Source organism: Lissotriton vulgaris, chromosome 5 (genome assembly GCF_964263255.1).
Source record: "Lissotriton vulgaris chromosome 5, aLisVul1.2, whole genome shotgun sequence".
NCBI classification, from domain to species: domain Eukaryota; kingdom Metazoa; phylum Chordata; class Amphibia; order Caudata; family Salamandridae; genus Lissotriton; species Lissotriton vulgaris.
Window position 1 is genome coordinate 303,935,638 of NC_141693.1, and position 24,237 is coordinate 303,959,874.

At 43.2% G+C, this 24,237-nt stretch overlaps 1 protein-coding gene across 2 annotated transcripts in view; it reads right to left on the minus strand.

Annotated features, from left to right (window-relative positions):
* Positions 1-24,237, minus strand: part of GNB1 (G protein subunit beta 1) — a 351,738-nt gene that overhangs the window by 193,585 nt on the left and 133,916 nt on the right. Inside the window, exon 1 of one of the 2 annotated variants that reach the window (XM_086921528.1) lies at positions 13,652-13,672. The exons of the other annotated variant lie outside the window; for it this stretch is intronic. The gene's annotated coding sequence lies outside the window, so the exon portion shown is untranslated. Of the gene's footprint in view, positions 1-13,651; positions 13,673-24,237 lie in introns of those variants that run through there. 2 annotated transcript variants of the gene reach the window in all.

Genomic DNA, 24,237 nt, shown 5'->3' on the forward strand with positions numbered 1-24,237 from the left:
CGTAGAAGCAGGGAGCACTCCATTGTCTGCAATGGAGCTCCCAACATTCCAATGTTCTAACATACAGTATATACTGAAATGACAAACCCAGTGTGATCGAGGGGAGAGCAAATAAACAGAAGAAGGCCGGCACATGGATGCAAAGCTCTCCTGATGTCAGAGTTGTAGTGATTAGCGTAAAACAAGTGACCTAGGACATTAATTTACCAGCAGTGGTGGGTGATCTTCGGAGCAGCAGGCAGTGCTCAGACGGGAGCAATCAAACGACTTTGGCCCGCAGACTGTGCAGGGTCATATCCGCATCCAACTAATATTTTTTCTATACAAAGACGTGGTCATAATACTATGTGGAACGGTGACGTTTTCCATTCACAGACACGGCATTGCTTAACGGCGCCCAGTGGGTAATTCCCCCCCCCCCAAAAAAGATTATCTGGGAATTCTCGATTTAGTGTTCAGAGATTAGCTGTGGGCTCAGAAGTCTTCCAGCACCTACTTCATAATCAAGGTAAAATCTTAGCTTTGCAAGCCTAAGCAGACAAGTTCATAACTACATTATTCTCAGGTGGGAGAGAGTTAAAGGCTCCAAGGGACAGTGTCTAAGGTATCTTAAATGAAACCTAAAGATGTAGGATGCACATCCTCTGGTGCAGAAGCACCTACAGTAAGGGTTTTTTATACATGTGCTAGAACATAGTCTTTATAGTGTCAAGATGCTCATTTGGGAGTGGTAGTGCGCTTAATAAGTACTCAATGGAAAAGTTACTTACCTTCAGTAACACCTTACCTGGTAGAGGCCGGTTCTAGCCGCAGATTCCTTACCTTTGAATTCCAGGTATCAGGCTTGATCCGAAAGACTTCATAGCAGTACCCATGTGCACCAGTAGGTGGCATCTGTTGACTCCACGTGACATCCGCGTCATCAATATAACCAGCGCGCGGACTTCAGTACTTTTCACGACTTTCCACGCCAGAAGCGCAGAGCCATGAAGTGACTAACCATGGTATGTTGAAAAACTAACAGCGAGGGCCCAGTAGGGGAACATGCCTCACATTTAAAGCCAATTCCGCAGTGCAGGGTGGGTGGATAAGGTATCTGCAGCTAGATCATGGCTCTACCAAATAAGGTGTTACCAAAGGTAAGTAACTTGTCCATCTGATAGAGTAATCTATCCGCAGATTGATTACCATTTAACAGGTAGCCAAGCAAAACCATCCCCAAAGGAGGGACTGAACGGTACAGATCAGAAAATCCTGAAAAACAGAGCAACCAAAACCTAGGAGTCCAGGCAGTAGTGTCTGGCGAACGTGTGCAGAGATGCTCACATGGCAGCTTGGCAAATATCGGATACGGGAGCACCACGCTGAAGAGCCATGGTGGCCACTTTTGCCCTAGAGGAATGTGCCCCAAGCCCTTCAGGAGGCCCCTTCTTTGCCAAGGCGTGACAAATATTTATGCACAGGATAACCCACCAGGATATAGTCCTCTTCTGGAGAGCACTGCCTGTCTTCCCACCCATGTACCCTTTTAAGAGTTGGTCATCTACCGGGAATTCTTTTGTTCGATCAAGGCAGAATGACAACGCTCTTTTTGGTTCCAGATGGTGAAGACGTTCCTTCTCCTTGGAAGGACGCGGGCACATAGAAAGTGGGCAGGGTAACCGACTGTCCCAGATGGAAGGGTGTTACCACCTTAGGAAGAAAAGATGCCCTAGTCCGGAATACTACCTAATCCAGAAAAGTAGTCCGGTAAGGAGGCTTCGACGAAAGAGCATGCAGTTCGGGGACTCTCCTGGCAGAGGTTATTGCCACCAAAAAAGCAGTTTATGGTGAGCAACCTCAAACAGTGCACACATCAAGATGATGAGCACCAAATTAAGGTCCCACTATGGCATGATAAAAGGTGGAGTAAACAAATTGTTTACCCCTTAAAAAAATCTCTGCACAATAGGAGATTTGAACAAAGATAGCTGATCAGGCAGCCGCAGAAAAGAAAGGGCCGAAAGGTAGCTCTTCAAGGTGCCCAGAGCAGTGCCCTGCCTGGCCAAAGAAAGTATGAAGAGTAGGACTTGATAAGGTAGCAGATAGAGGGTCAACCGACCGATCTGTACAATAATTACAAAATGTGTTCCATCAGCAGGTGTATACTGATTTGGTAGAGGGACGACTGGCTGCCAATATAACCTCACAGACTTCAGGAGGAAGGTTAGAAGCTCTCAACTGTCACCGCTCAATCTCCACACAAGGAGAAAGAGAAAGGACTGGTTCAGGTGGAGGACCCTTCCAGGATGCTGCGACAGAAGATCCTCTTGAAGGGGCAGCCTGACCGGTGGATTGATGCTCATGTCCAGAAATCTCTGGGGTTTCAATCACACACTTCGTTTATTCTGTTGTGATCTTTAGAACCACACTATTTGGTTTAAAATTGGCAGGACCAGGGATTTGCACCCACCCTTTTTCAATTGGGTATGTGGGCGCAGCTAGTCATCCTGTACAGTTCCCAATTTTTGTAAACTTTAAAGTCCTAGAGTCTCCCTGAATGGCCACCTGCAACTCCCGGCACAAGATGGAATATGTAGTCTATTAACACAGCTTAAACTACACCTGATGGGCGAATTCTTCCTGGCGGAACAATCAGTACTCCATCTACTCCCGCACCATACCCCACTAGATGCTTTCCCATACTACAGTTGCAGAGCAGGGATTTGTGCTTTGCATGACATGTTTGCCACTGCCCCTCCCACATTGGATATGCTACTAACCGATCCATCCCAACGTAACCTCACAACACACCTTTATGCGATCATGCAAGAGAAGTCATCCATATGCACTCAAAGCCTATCTCAGCTGCAAAGCCGGACCTGACTCGCCTCTCAACTTGACAAAATGGCAGTAGTGATGCAGCATGACCAAATCACTACTCAATTGCAGACTGCACCCGATACAAAATAAATTCCTCCACAAACTGTATTGTACCCTTGCCCATATACATCGCATGGGTTTTTCAGAAGAGGCACTGCTGTAAATGCGGAGCAGATCATGCCGCATTCCTCTGCCTGTTGTGGGACTGCCCCGCAGTGAGCACAATCTGAACAGTATATGATGCCACTGCTTCCATCACAGACTTTCTCCCCCTAAAGACTCCGCTGATCCCCCTTCTGGGTTATTTCAAGGATGCCCCCGGTTTAATCAAGCGCACAAGTGCTATGCTACAGCTCCTAGCAATGTGCAGTGTTGCGATGCACTGGGGCCACCACATCACAATTCAACTATATGACTGGCTGAGGAATGTAACTTATTGTCAATAACAACTAACTGCATCTATATTAGGAGCGACAGTGCCACAGGGCTCCCGCCCAGTAGACATTTAGTCTCCTTTTACCACATATCTCAACTCATTGCTCGGTAGGCTAGGAGGTTCCTGGAGGGCTACCTAAATAAGGAAACACCCCACAAGCCACTACCTGGATTGGTTGCGATCATCTCTGAAATGTGGAGTCATTCTTTCTAGGGAAAGATCAGTAAATGGAAATTATGGACTTAAGTGGCCTGAAAGGCAGCCGCTGGTGCTGCTGAGGTCTACTTGTATACATCTATTGGGTGGGAGAAAAGGAGTGCAAAAACAAAATAGCATTTGCAATGCAATAGATCTTGCATTCACGTGAGTTTGAGCTATTGTTCCTGTCCTCTCCGTGAGGTGTACACATTGTGGCATTATGTAATGTCATTGCTATCTTTGGCCTAATACACTCCACCTGTAGTAGGGCCCAGGCTTCACCTCCTGGTGCAGGGAGGGCTGTACCTTATGGCAGGCATGAAGGGAGTGATGAATGTCTTGGCTGCAGATCAAGTCTAGCACTGGATTTAGGGTTAAGGTTCCATTTGGTTAGCGCTAGGATTCCATTGAATAGGGCAAATTTTAGGCATTGGGCTCAGGGCATCGAGCCAAGGGAAGAGAAGACAAGGGCAGTTGCCTTTTTGGGCCTGTTCGGGTTGAGCTTCGGGCAAGAGATGCTGTCCTTTAACCACTTACGAGCTACCATCTTAAGCCCTCCACATTCGCTAACATCAAAACACAATATCAACAAAGACATTCTACTCCGGCACAACAAACAAACCTCATACAGATTCCAATGTGTAATTAACTACTACAAAACCCCACAAACCACACCTACACACAATTCTACCACAACTTAACTAAGTCACTGGCATTTTCACACTAAACACAACTCTGTCCTATACCACCAACCCATCCACATCTCCATTACTCTATTCAATCCAACCAACAGACTCAGGTCCGCCGCTCAAATTAACTCCCATCACCCTTGACTAAATACTAAACTCATATTTCCCTATACTAATACGACCACTAATTCTTTTCGGTTCCGGAGTAGCATGCTACTCGCATAAAAGCATTCCTTGTCAGGGGTAGCAAGCACTATATAAAAAAAAATTACAATCAAGCGGTAGGTAGTAAGCGATTTGGACTGGGCAAGTTCACTTATAAGATACGGTCCACGAGACCCCACTGCTCAGTCCAGCCTACAGCTTGTGAGCTATTAATCAATGGGTATTTGAGTCCGTGCCTGCTGTGCTGCTAGTTAATAGCTGCCACCATGTCTCCGCCTTCTTATCCCCCGGCCCAGTGGGTGAACAGTTAGTATATTGGAGGCAAAGGGGTGGCTAGATGGCCAAAGAAACTGGTCTCGTCCCAACACAGAAAACATTTGGAGGTGCAGAATGTGAACAGGCAGTGCTGTACAATATGCCACTTGCTATCCTCCTGGGTTTAGTACCTACCAGGCAGCAGGAGGATCGGCCAGGCTGCAATGAAGGCTTTGTGGGCCAGGCCCATCTCTGATTAGGGTCGCTTACATGTAGCAGTTTACATTCCTCCTATTTAGCATCTCCAAAGATGAAAACGAATTTCACCATTTACAGGGGCACGAGTCTCAATCTGCTGAGCTGCTGGAAGCATTCCACAGGGCCTCTTTCAGGACAATCCCCAATCAAGTGGTGCAGCAACAGCACAGTTCCTCTTTGTTTGCCATGTAGCCAAATCTGCGCATTATGTACTATCCAGCACGCATAGCATCCTAGCAGAGCTAGACTATAGACTAGACAATCCCTTACCAGACTCCAAACCCCTGTAACAGATGCAGTAAAAATCATAACTGAGTGGTCTGGAGGAGAGCAACGAGAAAACCAGTGTCTAGGAGAAAAGGAAAACTAAACGCGAGCAGCTGAGATGCAGGGTTAGCCTTGTGACTTCCAACAGGGTCAAGAGCAACAAAGTGGTTATGAAAAAATCTTGCAGGTCAGTGAAAAACAGTCACAATTGAAAAGTCAACTGATCTGGCGCAAAGCCAGGAATTCCCAAATGCTGGTTACATGGTTGGCATGCACAAATGCCATTTATCACATTAACACAACCCCTAATAGCTTCACATAGTCTTATCAAATGCATATAGGACATATACTGAATGTTACAAATTGCGTGATTGAGTATAGTTTTCATATGTCAAGTAGTTCACTATGCATTCCAGTAGAAGCACTTCCTGGAAAGCAGAACGATACACTAAACAGCCAATATAATGAGGGAAAGAATACTTCTCCACTAGATGGAGCGAAAGAGCACTACTGTTTTAAAGGATTGGTAAGAATCCATCAAGCACAGCTGAACAATCAAACCAGACATATTGAGCAGACATATTGAGCAGTAAGTTAATTGTGTGGAACCCCTAGCCCATGATCAAACATTGCTGACTGTCCCTTTCCTGATATGTGCAGATATTCATAAAAACCTTTTTTTAAAAGAGGGTCAATGAGACTTACTGTAACTTCCTGCTCGGATGCAGGCAGACCTGCAATACTAACTGATGCAGAAGCGACACAAAAGTAGGCAAAACATAAACCTGTAAAATGAGACCCTGGCAGTGGTGTCAGCTCTGGATCCTTTTTAGGCCTTGCCCTAGATTGTCGCTTACAAGATGTTTTGTTTATTTACAGGGGGAATCAGCTCATCCATTGCTTCCCACTGGTTGGTTTATTCACTAATTTTCTTGCTGCTTTGGCCAGCGCATCCTAACTTCACCTCTGCCTGTGTTTGCTCTGTCCCTGGAGCATCTCTCCAGGGTGTCTTTCCACTGCTCAGGGGACAGCAATGCATCAGTCCATGCAGCAGTGCATGTGTTTAAGGACATCTCTCCCACCACCCCCATGTCCTGCTCTGCGTTTCCTGCCCAACCCCTTCCATGATGTTGCTTGCCCCTCCTTCCCATAGGAAAACGCCCCTTAGCGAAGCCAATAAATAGGTCTTGCCTACGCAAGAACTATTGGCTTTGCCAATTTTCTTTTGCCATGTTTTACATCAGCGCGACAGATGTGCAGCACAGTTGAGTTTTAAAAAGTGCTAGGACACGGCCAGCTTTCGGTGTGTCAGTGTTTAGTGCCGTCCCCTCAACTTTCCGCCATGCTGCACAACTGCCACACTGCTGTACAACATGGATTAAAAAACAGTCAAAGCCAATAGCTTTCGCGGAGGCAAGGCATATTGGGATAGCCAGTGCTTGTTTAAGCCTTGTTTCTGGAGATGCACCCTTGCCACTTGCAATTAAATAGCAATCTAACTTCTCTGCATCAGCTACATGCAAGGTTCCGCCATTACTTATACGAATGGACTGTATCTGGCTCAACTGAAAGTCTGAATGACAAAAAAATCGGAAGTTTACAAATTAGCATGGTGCTACTCTAGGATCTTGATCAAGATGGAAAACAAACAGCAGTACTGGTCACTTCCATTAAGCCATTCAACTAACTCTTGCCCTTTGTTGATAACTGCAGATTTCCATTCAGTTAGAGTTGGTGCCAAAAATGCACAAACCGGGAACGGCAAATGAGTTTCACTTTAGTCCAAACAATAAAAGCTTAGTGATGGCTCATTGGTTAACCCACTGGCAGTCTTCGAGCAAATGTGGATAAAGTAGTCTTTTGCAGCTTTACAATACGTTAGAGCCGGACCCCTGGATTAAGAAGCACTTGCGCATAATGAGTCACAGCCAGTGAAAGGGTTAATTGGAGGATACAAAAACCCAGTCACCGAGAGGCAATTAATCCCAAGGCAACAGTGTTTGTGGACTAGGAAAGCACATTTAATTACTGGCTTACACTGTTTAAATTGTGTAGTTTTAACGTGCAGCCATGTGTCGCGACACTTTGCCAAAATTCGTAAGGCTGAACGAAGGACAGATGTATAGAAGAGAAACTACTGCAAAAAAGACTGATTTACTGGAAGGGCAAGTGTATGTTTATTTGGTGAGTAGCGAAGTATGACTTGGTAGGAAAGTCTTTTGAGACAATGTGTAAGTGTTCATTGTACAGTACATTAACATATCTGAGCACCTCCCCCCTTAAAGTATTGTACGAACATCCCTACCGTAAAAACGCAAAGACAATAGATTAACATCTCATATGGCTTAAACTAAAGAAAGAAAGTTGAACTGTGTTTAGATAGTTATGTAGGTGCAGACAACAGGAGGCAAGGCTCTTCTCCCATCAGCCAACTTGGAGAAGATGGAGCACGGACTTCATGGTCTAGATCCACTGAATACAAGCCTTACATTGTAGATTAAGGATTACCTTAACACCCTAAGCAAAATGTCTGAGTTAATACAAAGAACACATTATCAGCCTTAATCATGTCCCTGATATGAAGCACTAACACAATCCTGAACCCCTTTTACTAACGGCAAAACAAAGTAACATGCCACTCAAACCAACTTTCATATGATTTGCCTAGCAGTGATTAAACACAAAGTGGTTGCGTTCACTTTATGTAGGGAACCGAGGGGCTCCTATTCATGCCAAATAAAGATTCATCAGGTCCATAATTTGTCAAATTAGAAAAGGGATTTTAAAACCAAGAGTACATGGGTACCATACATGAAGGCAGAAAAATCCATATTAGATTACCAAGCATGGTGTTACATTTCGAAAGGTCTTCAAATTACATGATGAAGTTGTCTAGTGAAGAAAATAGAACCATAAAAACAATGGAGAAGTTGAGTTTACAGTTTTTCTTGAATTTGTCAGGTTAAGTCATGAAACTGAAGGATATTCCATAGTGACCCGAAGACCTAACTAACCACCAGGCCTGACCAAGATGGGCGAATAGCAAAGTACATAGGAAATCACTGCTGTCAACAATGGTAAATTTAGGGTACACAGCAATTTGCCACAAAGCACAGTTTTACTTCTGCTCCCACCTTGGCTAGCCCAACAGTTTTCAGGTTATAGGGTTAACAAGCATTTACAATGCAATGGTCTCGGCATTATTAAAGGTAGAGCTATTGGCATTGCTCATGACTTTTTTCTCATTTTAAAAAAAAAACATAAATGGTATTGTCATTTACAATGGCAATAGGTGAGCATTAGAGAGTAGTAGAGGAGAGTATTTGCAGACACAGACAGACAGACACAGACAGAGCCGCGCACACACACAGACACAGACAGAGCCGCGCACACACACAGACACAGACAGAGCCGCGCACACACACAGACACAGACCGACAGAGCCGCGCACACACACAGACCGACAGAGCCGCGCACACACACAGACCGACAGAGCCACGCACACACACAGACCGACAGAGCCACGCACACACACAGACCGACAGAGCCACGCACACACACAGACCGACAGAGCCACGCACACACACAGACCGACAGAGCCACGCACACACACAGACCGACAGAGCCACGCACACACACAGACCGACAGAGCCACACACACAGACCGACAGAGCCACGCACACACACAGACCGACAGAGCCACGCACACACACAGACCGACAGAGCCACGCACACACACAGACCGACAGAGCCACGCACACACACAGACCGACAGAGCCACGCACACACACAGACCGACAGAGCCACGCACACACACAGACCGACAGAGCCACGCACACACACAGACCGACAGCCACGCACACACACACACAGACCGACAGAGCCACGCACACACACAGACCGACAGAGCCACGCACACAGACTGTTAAAAGGATGGTGATGCACTCAGAGACAGTCCATATTTGGGTGAGGTAGAGAACCGTATTTAAGTGCCCCCACCCAGTGTCACATCCCAAGGATTTCCTGGTACTTACGGAAGCATGTGATTTAATCTTGACATGGACTGTGTATATGCATGATTCTACTGCGCTTCGAGATGTCCTGAGGTACTTTGCAATCTAATAGCGGGCCACACCTGTATTTGTTGTATGGCTGCCGATCCGAGCTAAACGACCTGAAAGCAGTCATACTACCGCAGTGTGAAACAAATAAGCAGCAGACATCACGCTAATTCATTACATTACCTAACGTTAAAACGTACCATTCTACAATCAATACGGCATGGTGTCCCCGTTTATCAGCAAGCGTGTGCATTTTATGAGGGCGAAATGCAGCATGAAAAAAGGCTGTATGGGCTCATTGCAATAAAGGTGAACTGCTCGGCTTTCATAGTAAAAACACACACACAACCCATCCATGCCAAATCATCACAGTAACTAGTTAAACTCTACAGTCACAGCTGTTCCCACACTCAAACATTCTGTGATTCTGAAAGTCGGCGCTCAGCGTGCACCACTATGTTATACGATCTTGAACAGTTATAAGTATCACCGTAACATGATTAAACTCTAAGGTTTACACGCTCAAAAATTCACACCATATCCATGTTTACCAGCGTTCGCATTCTCTGTTTTTAAAGGGGACCTGGTCAATACTGCTGGGGATTGAACCCTTGTCTGCTAGGAACATGCCATATCAAAGGCTGACGACAGTGCCTCTGAGCTATGGCTTCTAAGGAAATTAGTTGGCATATTAACACATTCTTTCAACTGCAATTCCGAAAGTCGGCGCGCACCAATATTCACTTAGGGAAATCACGGGTCCTGCAGCGCTCTAGCCCCGGTTTTTCATGTGCAAATCACTTTTTTCAGGTGTGGTGGCTACAATCGAACTAACGGACTGAAATAACAGTCCATTAACAGTGTGTAAAGCGCTGAAAAACAAAGGTCCAGGAATGGTGTTCTGCTTTTTTGGATACATTTGGAAACGTTACATAAAAAAAACTATGATATTTAATAATAAAAATCAGCGAAATAAATGCAAGTTACCTGCTTGCAGGTCAGTCTCTGCTTCTTGCTTGGAGAACAAAGGCCCGCAACCAATCACAAAGCCTGTGGGCAGGAAGCGGAGAGCAGACACCTGCAATCAGAGTGGTGTGAATGGCGCCCCCAGGTGAAGGGAAGGAACCATTTTGTAAAGCGCCTAGAGAATTATCTGTTTGGCGGTAGATTGGAAGTACTGTCGTAAACTTAGTGCTAGCCAGGAGTACATTTTCATCTCTTGACACATCAAGGGAATCTTCCTTTCTTTTGCTGAAAGGTATACAAGTAATTGGGGGAAAGGAAACATCTCCCGCTCCGCAGACAGAAACCACGTCATTCCTAGTTTTGACGGAACATGGCATCGCGTTCTCTCACTGCATACAGGTACTTAAAAAAATATAACTGTATTTAAGGAAGGGAGGGAGACATGAAATGCCAACGCATAAATATTTCTTTTTCTGCACGAAGAGGAGGGGTGGGGGTATGGCTGCGAGACGACAAATGTAACTTTACGTGTTTGAGTTTAAGCACAGGAATACACGTTATATTGTATGACTCAGTTGAACTGTTGGCCCTTGCTCTTTCTCCTTTTAGTTCTAAGATTAGCCACAATTCCAAGATCATGATTATGTCTCAATGTGTGGTTCACATTCTCATAACTGGAGCATTCAACTGGCTCCGTATTTTGAGGAATCGGATCTTTTATCTAGTTTTCGGCCACCCGCACGGTGCATGCTGGGATTGTAGTTTGCTGGTACTATTGCAAGTCCTCCATGTTCTACCCCTGGTCTTTAATTAAACGAGGGTGCGGATTTGCAATAAAACACACAGGGCGGCCGGAGAGCAACTCAGGACTGCACAGAGAAAGCTCGCGGCGCACATGCACTGGGGGAGGGCAGTTGGGCGCCGTGAACAAGCACCGCGCCGGACAGAGCGCACACAGGCAGAGGCAGGCAAAAACTTACCTGGAATGGCAGCAAAAGCACTGGGGGAGGGCAGTTGAGCGCCGTGAACGAGCGGCACATCGTCACCCAACGACCCCTCTCCGGAGCGCGACAGAGGAGAGCTGCGGGCGGGCGGAGGGGGGGGGGGGGGGGGAGTCGGACAGAGGAGAGCTGCGGAGGGAGGGGGGAGCGGGACAGAGGAGAGCTGCGGAGGGAGGGGGGACAAGCAGAGGATAATAAAACAAGAAACGTTTAAAAGAAAAAACATGTGAAAGTGGCAGCGGGCTGCCTCATGTCCTCACGGCCAGACGAGACAAACAATGGCGGACACGAGCTTCGGTTTTTTCGAATTTGGGGGGCGTGTTCGGTGTTCAAAAGTAGGCGTGGCCAAAAAGTGGAAAGAAGAACACCGAACACACCTCCAAATCCGAAAAGGATGGAGCCTATTTGGAGTGACGGCTCTCTCCTCCAATGGCTGGCCTCCGTTTAGGAAGCCAGCCAATGGGAGAGAGCCAAAATTAGAGGTGGGATAAAGAGCCCCTCTAAGAAACATAAGATCTCAAAAACTTCCGGTTCTGCCTTTGGCAGAACCGGATAGTACCTCGACCTAAAAAGAAGAAACAAGACAAATCATAAAGGAAAGTGGAGAGACTGCAAAGATTTGCTAGTACCTAAACAATACATTTATCTCAAGTTGCATGTTGTAAATTATATGGAAATAGAGCACTTACCATGTTCTAGAACTGCATTTAAAATATCACTAAAAAGGCCATGCACCCAACTACGTGTCAAGGAAATGTTACTCATTAACAATGTACCAACTTAAAACGCCAGAAATCCACAGTAAAACTAGATTTTTAAAACAGACCTTAGCTTAGGGCAACTGTTATACCACCTACAGCAGCTTCAGTGTGGGGAAAAAGTGTAAATGACAAAGCTTTTGCAGTTTAACTCTGCTGTAGAATGAGAAATTGATGATTATGTAGGTACAGCCGAATTTAATATCTGATATTAATGAATCCATCTACTTTAAGCTCAAACAGGTTGTGACTAAACTGTACAAGGGCTAGGTCTACACCATTGTAGATTAATGTCTCTTTTGAAAAATGTTAACTCAAAATCATCACTTTTGAAGAAAACTGATCAAAGGGAACATTTTAAATGTTAATAACCTGTGACTGGTAAGTACAAGAACTTAAAATATACATAAAAAATAGTTAGCTCCACAGTAGTACGGCCCAAAGTAGGTAAGGATGGCAGTGTGAAGGATTAAATCATATGCAAACACTTGCAAAGGAGGACTTTCAGACCTGTGTGCAACTCTTATCAGCATTCAATTGAAATTACTACGAGATGGTGCAAGTTGTGGACTCTAAACTATGGCCCTCGAAGTTTGATCAGGTAAAGCATACACATCGGATATGAAGGCCAGCTATATTGAACAATCAGAATCACGAGTAGACTAGACTTAACGTACCAAACTCCGAGAAGGAAAGAAACTTTGAAAATTCAACTAGGATAGATGAGTCTATGCAACCAAAACACTGGAGTGAATATTCAGCTGGCCATGTCTGAACTGGGGTGGTGTGGAGTGCAAAAAAACGATTGACTTAGGTCCAGACCCCTGTACTGGGGTGAATGTATGACATTGTTCTGCATTCTGTCCTTCAACTGTTGTGTTTTGTATAATTCAGTTTTAGCCCTACAATTCTACAAACAAAAGGATGCAAAGGCTAGAGGTAGATCAGGCTTCATGTTTCTTACCCGTACTACCCAACATTGATGATTCTTGGTATATTAATGATTCGAGTAAAACCGTGAATGAAAATTAAATTCATGATAAATCACTGAAATCTACACTTCACTTGAATTTACAATCCTATAAAACTTTATCTTCTAGTGGTTCAGAATTAAATCAAACTGCAAAAAGACACGACATTCACTTGGAATTAAGACCAGAAAAAAAAAAAGTACCCCTCCACCCCCCAAGAGACCGCTTTGTATTGTCTTGTGGGGAAACTTAGATTTAAAAAAATATCCTAGTAAAGTAACCCGAGCCGGAAAATGCACGGGTAGGAATTACAAAGCACAGAAATGTGCCCATCAGAGTTAACCATTAATGAAATAAGTGATGCAGCCAAACAAATTGCTTGAAATTTGCAAAGTAGTCCATAAAGAGCGAGTAGGTCAATTGAAAAGTAACGCAATACAAAAGTACTGAAGAGTTCGAACTTTGTCGCAGTGCGGGTTGAATTGTAGTTAAGGCAGAAGCTGTACTTGCTAAATTTAGATCCCAACTGGGAAAAAAATTCATTCAAATACGCACGTCATTAAACAACTTTTTAAACTAACAAAGATATTAAATACACTTGGATGAAAGGGGGGGGGCAAAGAGAATGGTAAATAAAAATATAACAATCTTAAATTTGAATTTTTCTAGAGAATGCAGATTTTTTTTACAATTGAAATTTACCGAATATTCTATAACCAAACACGAATGTCCCAAAAAAATTTAAAAAAGACACAGGTACTTACAATTCTTTTTTTCTCTGCTCCCACTACATACAATATTCAGTCTCAAAAGCTCCCACTACATACAATATTCAGTCTCAAAAGCTCCAGTGTCTTGATGCAGGGTTTACGTGTGGCTAGGGAGCTCATGTCCTCTTCCCAATGTCATTTTTAAGCTCCCAGAGTGTTGAATCAGCTCAGTTGCTCTTTCAAATCCGGTTAAGACAAAACCTGCTGAGAGTCTTAAACTGTCCACTATCCTCCTGACCCTAATCTGGAGACTATTCTTTAAAGACAACCATGCTGTTCGAGACTTCAAATAGGCTCATTCGAAGAGCAGTGCCACCACCACGCAAAACAAATAGGCTCATTCGAAGAGCAGTGCCACCGCCACGCAAAACTGTTTCGTCTCCCCCACAAAAAAATGAAGTTTAAATGGTGCATTTCACTTGGCTCTTTAATACAGTCATAAAACCAAATAAATGGTTATAAACTATTACTTTCATAAGGGTGAAAGTCCGAGTCTACTCCTGCTGGGATTTTAACCTGCAGCACTGAAGGCGTCACTCTACAGCAGGGTGTCCACTCTAAACTAACTACAGAAGTGTAAGTGTAGAAATAGGTCTACTACACTTCATTGGCTACGGGCAACTACATGCTACCTTCATTCCCGACGAAGTTAATTTTCAAATTTCATTTACAGGCATAACATGTTCTTAATGCAAACCTGTAAAATGAAAGTTCTTCTACAAACTATGGATAAAATAGGACTTCAAATGATCCATTTAGCTTGCAGTCTAGAATACAAACAATCATGAAGAATACCAGGCATAAGTATTTCATCGCCTTGAAAACCAAGGAAATTTAGGATTTCTGCCTGGTAAACAGCTGACTTACTGGAAACTGCTAGCAAACACTGCTCAGTCGATTAAAGGCAACAGAAGTCCTCAAGTTTGAAATATTATTTCGCCTCCGATTTAGTCTACTGCTTGAGCATATGCTGGAAGGTGCAAGTCATCAATTACCAAATGTAGCAGACATTGTTAAAGTACCAGCTTACGTTCTTAATTCACAGACCCTCTAAACAATTTATGGAAACAGTTCACACAACTAGGCGGCTTCTTTAAGTACCGTTATATTGAGACTATGAGACCAAGACCGATGGCTTGAACAGGAAATAGCATTGCACTACACTCATCCAGTGGGAAAGCATTCTATGTAATGATACATTAAATTAAAAACCGATAAGTATTTATTACCTCCAAAATTCACATAGTACTCAAACTGAAGCTTGTAATTTGCCTCCACCGCCTCCACTATCGTCCAATAACATGCTGCTGCAAGGTTGCAGACAAACTACGTAGTTCGCCACATGTTCTTAACAGGAAGAAAAAGTGAGTAATCCAACTGAAAGCTCAGATCTGCCCGACAAGCCAATGAGTAAAACAAAAACCTAAACGAATAGGCTCAAATCTTTCCTACTGTAATATCACTGAATATACCCGCTTCGTAGCACAGCTGCCACACAGAATGGCTATGACGAATTAAAAACAAACAAAAAGCATTGGCATAGCCAATAGGTCTCGCCTTTGGGACCTTATATGTTTTTAGCCATGCAACAGTTTGTTGGGATATTGTGCTGCATAACTAAATACTAATAAGGTCCCAAAGAGCAAGACCTATTAAGTGGGATGAAAAAACTGGGGGGGGGGGGGGATTGCTTAAAAACACGTAAGCAAAAAATGTGTGCTTGGCTTAGTGTGCCACCGAATTTAGCTATTTCGGTCATTGCATCCTGATATGCAATGGGGGTCGTGGGGCACGCTGCGTCAGCTGAAATCCTCGCTGTAATTGGTGGAGACAGGCTGCCCATCTGATTGGTCTGCCTGCGGGAAGAAGACAAGCTTCAAATAAAAAGGGAAACAGACCCTTATCTTTTCATCGCCCAGTTATCCTCGAAATCACGGACCCTCACGGGATGGCTCGGAAGGAGACCTAAAGCAGTGGGCGTTGCAGTGATGCGCCTAGGAATCCGTGGGCACCGACCTGCCCATTCAGTTTGTCTCACACAAAGTGCAACAGCCCTGTGTAGACAGTGAAAACAGTGCTTTTCTATCTTTCACTGCCACCTCTACTCCGAACCGCGTCCCCTTTTGGTGGCATCCTTGATCTACCAGTGTTGATTTTGGACATCAAGGCTTCATTCAACCCCCTCAGGCGAGTACGGGAAAACAGTTGTTATAATAAAAAGCAATCATCCCCTGCAGCTACCAAGAGCCTTGTAATGATGGAGATGCGTTCTTTTAACTGAGTAAACTGAAAACATCAGATCAGACTAAAATTCACGAGTAGTGACTGTTCTACCGCCGCAGAAAGCACTCTGTTAGCAGTTACCGGTCGCGCCTTACTCCAGTTCTGCTCGGTCGTATTTGACTTATGGCAGGTTTGAATGTGACGTCATCCAGCTAAACGGAGCGAGATGCACATTATGCAGGCCAAAATAAGAAAAATCTTAAAATGCACATACGTAATCTCATAAATGCACTGCTTCCTCATTTGTAAATGTGACCAGACAATTGCGCTCGCCTGCCTGCTTCACAGTACTGTGAGGTCATCGGGCTGGCAGTGCATATAGAGATAAAGATAAGGAGGGAGAGGAAAGAGGAAGAGTGAAAGAGAAAGAGAAAGAAAGTGAGGAAGAGAGCACAGGAGAGAGAGTGAGAGCGTGCGCCCGGAGTGCTGTGTGTCCACGCAGTCTGCTCATTTTCCAGCACTGCACTTGTGGCGCGCCCCTGTAAGGTGGATGCCGCCACAAGTGTGTGCTTGAAAATGAGCAGAGCGACGGCTAAAGGCCTGCCTATGCAGGGCATGCGTGCTTAGTAGTTGTGACCTAAAAAGGCATTGGTTAATGGGTTTAAAAAATATATTGCATTAGTGCTTGTTGTGTCATAGCATTTGTTTTGTCACCGGTTCTCACCTGTGTCGTCCTCTCCATCACTGCTGCCCCATGCTCCAACCTATACCGGTTTGTAACAAGGAGTAGGTTAGAGGACGAAGCAACACTGTGGGGGAGGGGGCAAGTGAGGCAACACTGAGGGAGAGCATGAGAGAAGGATGTGGAAGGGGACACCGAAGAGGCAAAAAAGCATTCCTAAAGCAAATGGGTCAATGCTTCGTTTTATGTACCACTTCAATGCCACCTGCCATTTATAACAATTAAAAACAAATAGCAGCTGCATTATGCTATATCTATAGCAAGGCATGGCTCCATATGCACACAGGTCATGAAAGAGCTACCACAGTCATGGATGCAGGTGCATATCCACGTTATAGAGTCTTTCTTTGCCATCTGCAGATGCTGTGGAGCAATGGCAAACAATCGCAGAGCCAATGTGTTGAAAGACCTAGTCCTTTTTAGGTCTCACTGAAGCCATCCAGTTAGGGATGCTTGGCGAGATTAAAGTAAGGGCTTTCAAAAGTGCACCCAAAGGCGGATTGTCTACAGTGCATGTGAGCCGGGCACGTGCACATCGCACACCATTTGTCCAGCTTGTGAACCTCTGCATCAGACTTCAAAGGAATACGCTCCCCCGCCCCCCCCACCACGCAATGCCGAGAGCTTGTTTTCATTCCACCTAGAGCCCTGTGTTATCCCAACCTCTGCATTTACTTCCCCGCGTCAATGCGACCCCAATGGAATTGTTCATACTGTGAAAGGACAACCCTGCTGCATACTATTCATTTTGTTTTTATGAATTTCTTAAAGTGCTTTCATGCCATTTTGTTGATTTCTGTATATTTTTACGTGAACTGGTTTATATAGTGCTGTATTATCTTTAGTATGGCCTTTGAGCACTATGCAGTTTGGTTTTTTTCACTACCTGCTTTTGAGGATTCCGTTTGCTGCTATGTCTCTTGAATTCACTCTTTACATGTGAAAATCAGATTTTCCTTAACAGACAACGGTAAGATGCCAATTTAATAAAAAGCCAGAACAGCCGGCAAAGCATTATGTCTTGTGCGCTCCATGCCTAGTAATGCATGAACGTGGATACATCACTGGTGGCTGCTCATCTATTCTGTAGTTTCGCCTTTGGTTTCCGGTTGCAGCCAGGCTCGGTCAGTGGGTGCAACAGTCCCTGGGCGGGCGGCTCGGAGGAGGTTACTGGCGCATTGTTTATCCTCATCCGTGCACGCATGGTTTGGTGTGATTGTGACTCAATGGAGGGTATGCTGCTTTTAGAAAGCATACTTACGAGAGACCAGTTGCGTTGTCTTAGCTAATATAATTTCTTACCTCACCCATACACAAGCACACGGTTAGAGACCGTATTAGCCACAATCATAAGACATTGTTTTAAAACTTATATGAACTCCAGGGCTATTTGCTTTTAAGAGAAGCTGAGGGACATGTCAAGTGCCCTCACTCGTGTACCTGAAGGCACTGGAGTTATTTACATGAGCACCATGTACATTATACTGACCCTTAGATACACTGCGCGCTCACTACTTTAGGCCACACTCTATACATCTATCTCGCCCTCACGCCATCGCCCTCACGCCATCGCATCCCCACTCAGGGGCACCACTATATCACTATACGCTACCACAGCATCACTGAACGCCATAGCATCACTCGTCTCCACCACAGCATCAATCTGTGCAACCATTCAACAACTGGTTCAAATATGTTCCCTCAATGTTTCAAGCTTTATTACAAATGTCACAAAAAGATGTTAATATTTCACTTCTGTTCTTGGATTTTTGTCACAATAAAATACACTGAACATAATCTTCACAAAAGTTATTTACAAAAGTTTAAGCTACTGCCATTATAAATGACAACTTTTATTTAAGTAATAATTATTAAAAAAATTAAAAGCCATTGTTATTTGTAATATCAATACATCTAAGTCACGTAAATACAATACATATTGCATTACAAATGCTACAGGCGTCACATTTGCGAAAGGTATAACTATTGGCATTTTAAATGACAAAGCTATTAATTTCGCTATTTTCAAAACCAACACATGAATGAAAAATGTAATTTACAATACCAATAGCTCAAACTTTCCTAATGCGAGACCTATTGCATTGCAAATGCTTGTTCAATGCTAGTTTTAAATGTGAGACCTGGATGGTCATGCTATGGATCACGTGCATGCCAACATAGTTCCCCCACAAAGATTGCATTGGTTTCAATGAAGCTAAAAAGGACGGAGCTGCTATTGATTCTTTCATACAAGTTTTTTTTTATACTTCAATTCCTTGTCGGATTAATTAAATTACAATAAAACACAATTCATAAAAACAGGGCAATTTCTGATGTTCCTTAAAGATAATGAGGGAGTGTTAACATACCCTTATAACCATCGGAAATACATAGGTTATGAAAGATTTTTTTTTTAATGATCTAATATAAACATTTTATTACATTATTAATCACCATACCCATTAGTAAAACCATTCATTCAGATAATCTTCGAGTCCCCCCTCTGGTATTTAAACAGCCCCCTAAAAGAATACTAATTCAACACTAATCCTGATGGGTTTTAGAGTAGCGTGCTACATGCGCTTCAAATCCCCATCAGGTGTAGCAAGCGCTATATAAACACAAACCTCTTTCCCTCTTCTATCCAGCCACCTACCCTGCTCTACCCAAATAACTGAATAACATCCACTACTCAAATTGCTTCACATTTTACTATACTAATTTTCAACACTAATCCTTTATGGGTTCCGGAGTGCCGTGCTTCGCCAGAAAAGCGCTTAACCACCCATCAGGGGTAACAAGTGCTATATGAATGCAAACCTTTCTTCCCCTTTTATCCCTCCGCTATCCTTCTCACTCCAAATAAGGGACTAATATCCACCACTGAAATTACTTTATATTTCACCATATTAATTCACCACTAATACTTTATGGGCTTCCTGAGCGCGAGTCAACACCCCATCAGGGGTAACAAGCGCTATATAAATACAAACCTTTGTCCTCCTATATCCTTCTGCTATAATTCCAAATTCAAATAACTGACTAACCTATCCACCTCTTATAATGTACTTGCATGTTTCACTACACTAAATGTAAATGTAAATGTACACTAATTCAACGCTAATCCTCTATGGGTCTTCAGAGTAGCATGCTACTAGTCGAAAAAGTGCTTCAACGCCTCGTCAGAGGTAGTTAGCGCTATATAAATGCAATTACAATACATATTTGGTCCATTTATTAAAATATAAAGTGTGTCCGTGCCTCTTAAGATTACCTTGAACCTTATAGAATTTATCCTATTTCATTACCAGTATAGGGAAAAAAATAGTTGGTATCTTTCTATTCCTATTGTATGACCACAATGTCGTCCTGAGAGTTTTTTTCTCAGCTATAAGAATGAATTTGACAAAGTTACCTGTAAAATTGATAATACGCCTTTGAAGGCACAGTATTGAAGCAATATTTGGGGCAAATGCATACAGTATGCAATAAAGTTTCATTAGTATAACCACATAATCTACACTTTTGGGAGTGCCAAACTTGTACCCATAGAGGTGTCCCATCTTTTGTTGAATAGCGGCCAAACCTAATCTTAAGCAATGTATCTCTTACAACTGGTTTCAAACAAAATGTAGGATTGGGGTTCAATTTTACTATACAAACAGAGCATGCAGTTTTTTTTTCTTCCCAAACAGCTCCTGATCCAATATAAAAGATACCAAATTAGTGGATTGATTTAAAATAGGATTAGAAATAAAACCATTTTAAAAACAGATCATCAAAAGGTAGTAGCTTAAAAGTATTCAAACTTTCTGGTTAAATATATCCTTCATCGTCTGGTATACTCCTTATTCATTTCTTGCCAACACATATGCAAGTGACTCTGGGACAGATAAATAGAGTGAAAATAGACATTTTCAAGTGGTTTGCACCTGGATAGGTGTCTAATCCCAAAAATATTTTGTTTCTACTACACCTTACGGTTGATGTTTTGCTGAAATGTTCTAATTAACCATATCTGTATGCTTATATATAGTGTATTCATTCAAGGTAAAGGTACAATCCCTCTCGGATCGTGCATAAGTATTCTTTATAAACAATTACTAAAATGGGAAGCAAGAAACCACTTTAAACAAGTGGAGGCTTATCCCATAGACTTTCACGGGCAGGGACTGTGAAGATTCAGGACAGAGGGTCAACATTCAAGAGAAATTCAGGAAAAATAGTACATTTTACAGACCGAGTAGGTCAAGCAATAACAAAATAATAGTCTGTGTGACAGCCAACATAAAGGACAGTTGTCACATGATTCTGCCACCTTACCATAAGGTATGGTTACAGGAGCAGTGCTCTTTTGGTTAAAGTTCACTTCCAGCTCAGAAGTACTACTAGAGACAGTGACATTTTGAATAAGTGCTTATATCAAATTTCAGAGATAGCGACTCCGTCTCGGTGATAGTTTTAGGGTACAAGCACTAGGCAAAGCAAACATGTTTGATGTTGACATCAGTACTGACAAAAGTAATTATAAAACCTACTGCAGTACAAAACAATTAACCGCTTCGCCATGGCGGTGCGGATAAAAATGACGTGTGTGAAGTTCTGCCGGCCACCGGCCGTCCTCCGCACACACCCACTGTGACGTCAGAAGGCCCCCGGCCAGCCAACGCATGGAAAAGGTTAAAATAGGATTTTTTTGCATAAACAGTGGATGGATGGGAAGGAATTATGTGTAATTATAGCGTATACCTTTCAGATGTAAAGTACTCCCCTATGCATTATAAAGAAAGCAGTCCATGCAAACAAAGCCAATAAAAATAAGGCAAGACTAAAATACTACTGTGCTCAAATCAAAGTAGTGATTGACAATGTCTCACGTCAATAGTTGGAGGTTCCGGAGGCAAAGAAGCTACTTTCTTAAGAAGTCTGAACAAAATTACAGGTCAAACCTAAAAATACAAATGAGATGCAGAAAATGAACACATACAATTTGCAATAAATCCACACCTGTTCAATTACACCAGGGAGCTGCAAAACCGTGCACTATCGTGTGGCCCAGTGTACACTATAACCCCCTGGATCATGACCCATAACCAATGGCCTAGTGTACTAGCCCACATAGCACAGGACGTTAACCCTTACAGAACAATGCGCTGCTACCACATCCAAGCACATTCAACAACCACCTTAGGCACATTGCACCACCATCTTCACAAAAGTGCATCAAAGCCTCTAGCAAAATGCACCACCACTCACTGCTTTGTGTAACTCCACCAATGGTATAGTGCACAATACACTACTACCAAAGAATACACAGTTATCCACAGCACAGTACACTCCACACTCACCTTCAGAACAGTGAACAAGAATGTGGCATCGAATATTACACACCCAAGCCATTGTGCATAATTTCAGACCACAAAATATTTCATGCAGCCTAGTTGCCCCCAGTTTTTAAACAACTGTTCAGGCACAATTGCTCCTTCTATATCCTAAGCCCTCCAAGTTACCTTCAGTTCTGGTCAACGTTTAACTTTTGCAGAACCTCGTAGAACATCATGGGCTTTTAACGGGAATCCTATGTGTAAATTTTTGTTAAAAACAATCCTAGTGCGCAAGTACAAACTGATTGAGAACTTTACGATTTCAATGTAGACTTTACCATATATGCACCCTGGAGAGGTTACCACGCTCATGAATCATTATGAGCATCAGGTGTGTGTTCCAAACTGTTTGACATCCAGGCATGGAGGTGGAGTTTTTCTCCTGTAGTAGGATCGTAAATCTCCAGTCCATTCACAAGCATGCAAGTGCTGAACCATAGAAAACATTTTGCACAAGTGTTGGTGCCTTAAAAAGAATCAGCTTCTCAACTAGCAGACATTCCAAGTGCTCCAAGGCTTTGAAACTACCTCTGGTTTTGCTCATAGGCAATCCTATGAATATCAGTAGGTTCTTTATATTAAAGTCCAAGCAACAAGCCCTCAACTAGTGTCTGAAATAGCAAGCAGAAGGTTATGTAATACAAAGGTTCATAGAAAGGTTGATAGTGAAGGTTGATATTGTTCAGGATGTTAACTATACATGAAGAATTTCTCATCCATCCAAAATATCCCCCAAGATACAACCATTCACATAGGACTACCCAAGAAAGCATCTCTATATACACATCTATGCAACAAAGATCCATAAAGCCATCTAGCCACTCAACCGGCCACCCACCAAGATCAATCAATTTACACAGATCCATCCAAGCACCATCGTCTATCCATTCATTGATCTATCCAGCCAGCAAAATCCATACAGCCACATACAAACATCCAACCATCCACATGATCCACCAATTTACACAGATCCATCCTTCCAAGCACCCATCCATTCGCTGAGATCCACCAATTTACACAGATCCATCCTTCCAAGCATCCATTCACCCACCCATCCTTTCACCTAGCAAGATAGGTCCATTAATCCTGATCTATCCATCATCTAAACACTTAGGTACGATGGCGCTGAGGAACAGATGTTCATAGTTACCCAACTTAATGGTACTCATTTTAATCGACCACATAAGGATGAAAGGCTGAGTGGGCCCACCAGGAATTTGAAGCAGTCACCATGAGGGCGAACACAGGCCCCTACAGTGGATGCATTAGTTCACTAAGGCACCAGACCTGGCCATCCATGACCACACCAAGATTCATCCATTTACTTAAGATCAATTTATATAGTTTGAGCCATCCATTTATCCATCCATTAAAGCACCGATTCTTCATTCATACACCCACTAAGACCCACCACCCACCTACAAAAATCCTTCCATCCACTAATCCTTCATCCTTGCACCCATCCATTCTTCCATGTATTGATCCTTGCACCCATCAAAATCTATTTGTACACCTAAGATATTTCCATTTACCCAAATTTCAAACATCTGCCCAAGCACTTGTCCTGTTCGTCCATCCGTAAATCTGTCCATCCTTCCGTAAACATAAGCCCTACCTCCATCCGTTCATCTAGATCCATCCATCCTCCTGGCTAATGCAAATATGTATTCAGCCCTCCTGCCATCCTCTCTCCGTTCATTTCTTCAATCCATCCATGTTATACCTGCTGCTCAGCCAGTATGAGTTTACTATGTGTAAAGTTGGTGCATATGGTGATGCATTGGAATGTTGTGTCAGTTGGAGTATGGGCTGAGCGGCAGGGAGGCTGCTCCTGGTGGGGATCTTCATCGATGTTACTTAATAAAATCATCTTATTATAAATAATCTACACCTCTGCTTCAGCTCATCTTTTTTATTACAACAATCAATCATCTGTCCATTCATTTACCCCAACACCTATTCATTTCAATAGTATATACACATGGCGATGCTCAAATTAAATACAACCTGTAAGTAAACATCGTAGTGCCATATTATAAGAGGAAAGCAGTAAAAAAAAAAAATAAGCAGCTTGAACTCAATAATAATAATAATAAAAGCCAGAATCGCAGCAATAACAGGCTAGATCTATTCAAATGCCCTAGAATGCCATTCTGCTCTGTTAAACACGCATGCACTGGAATGCCAGTTCTGTCTCGTGTAGCTGCATATTATGCCACGAAGCTACAAAA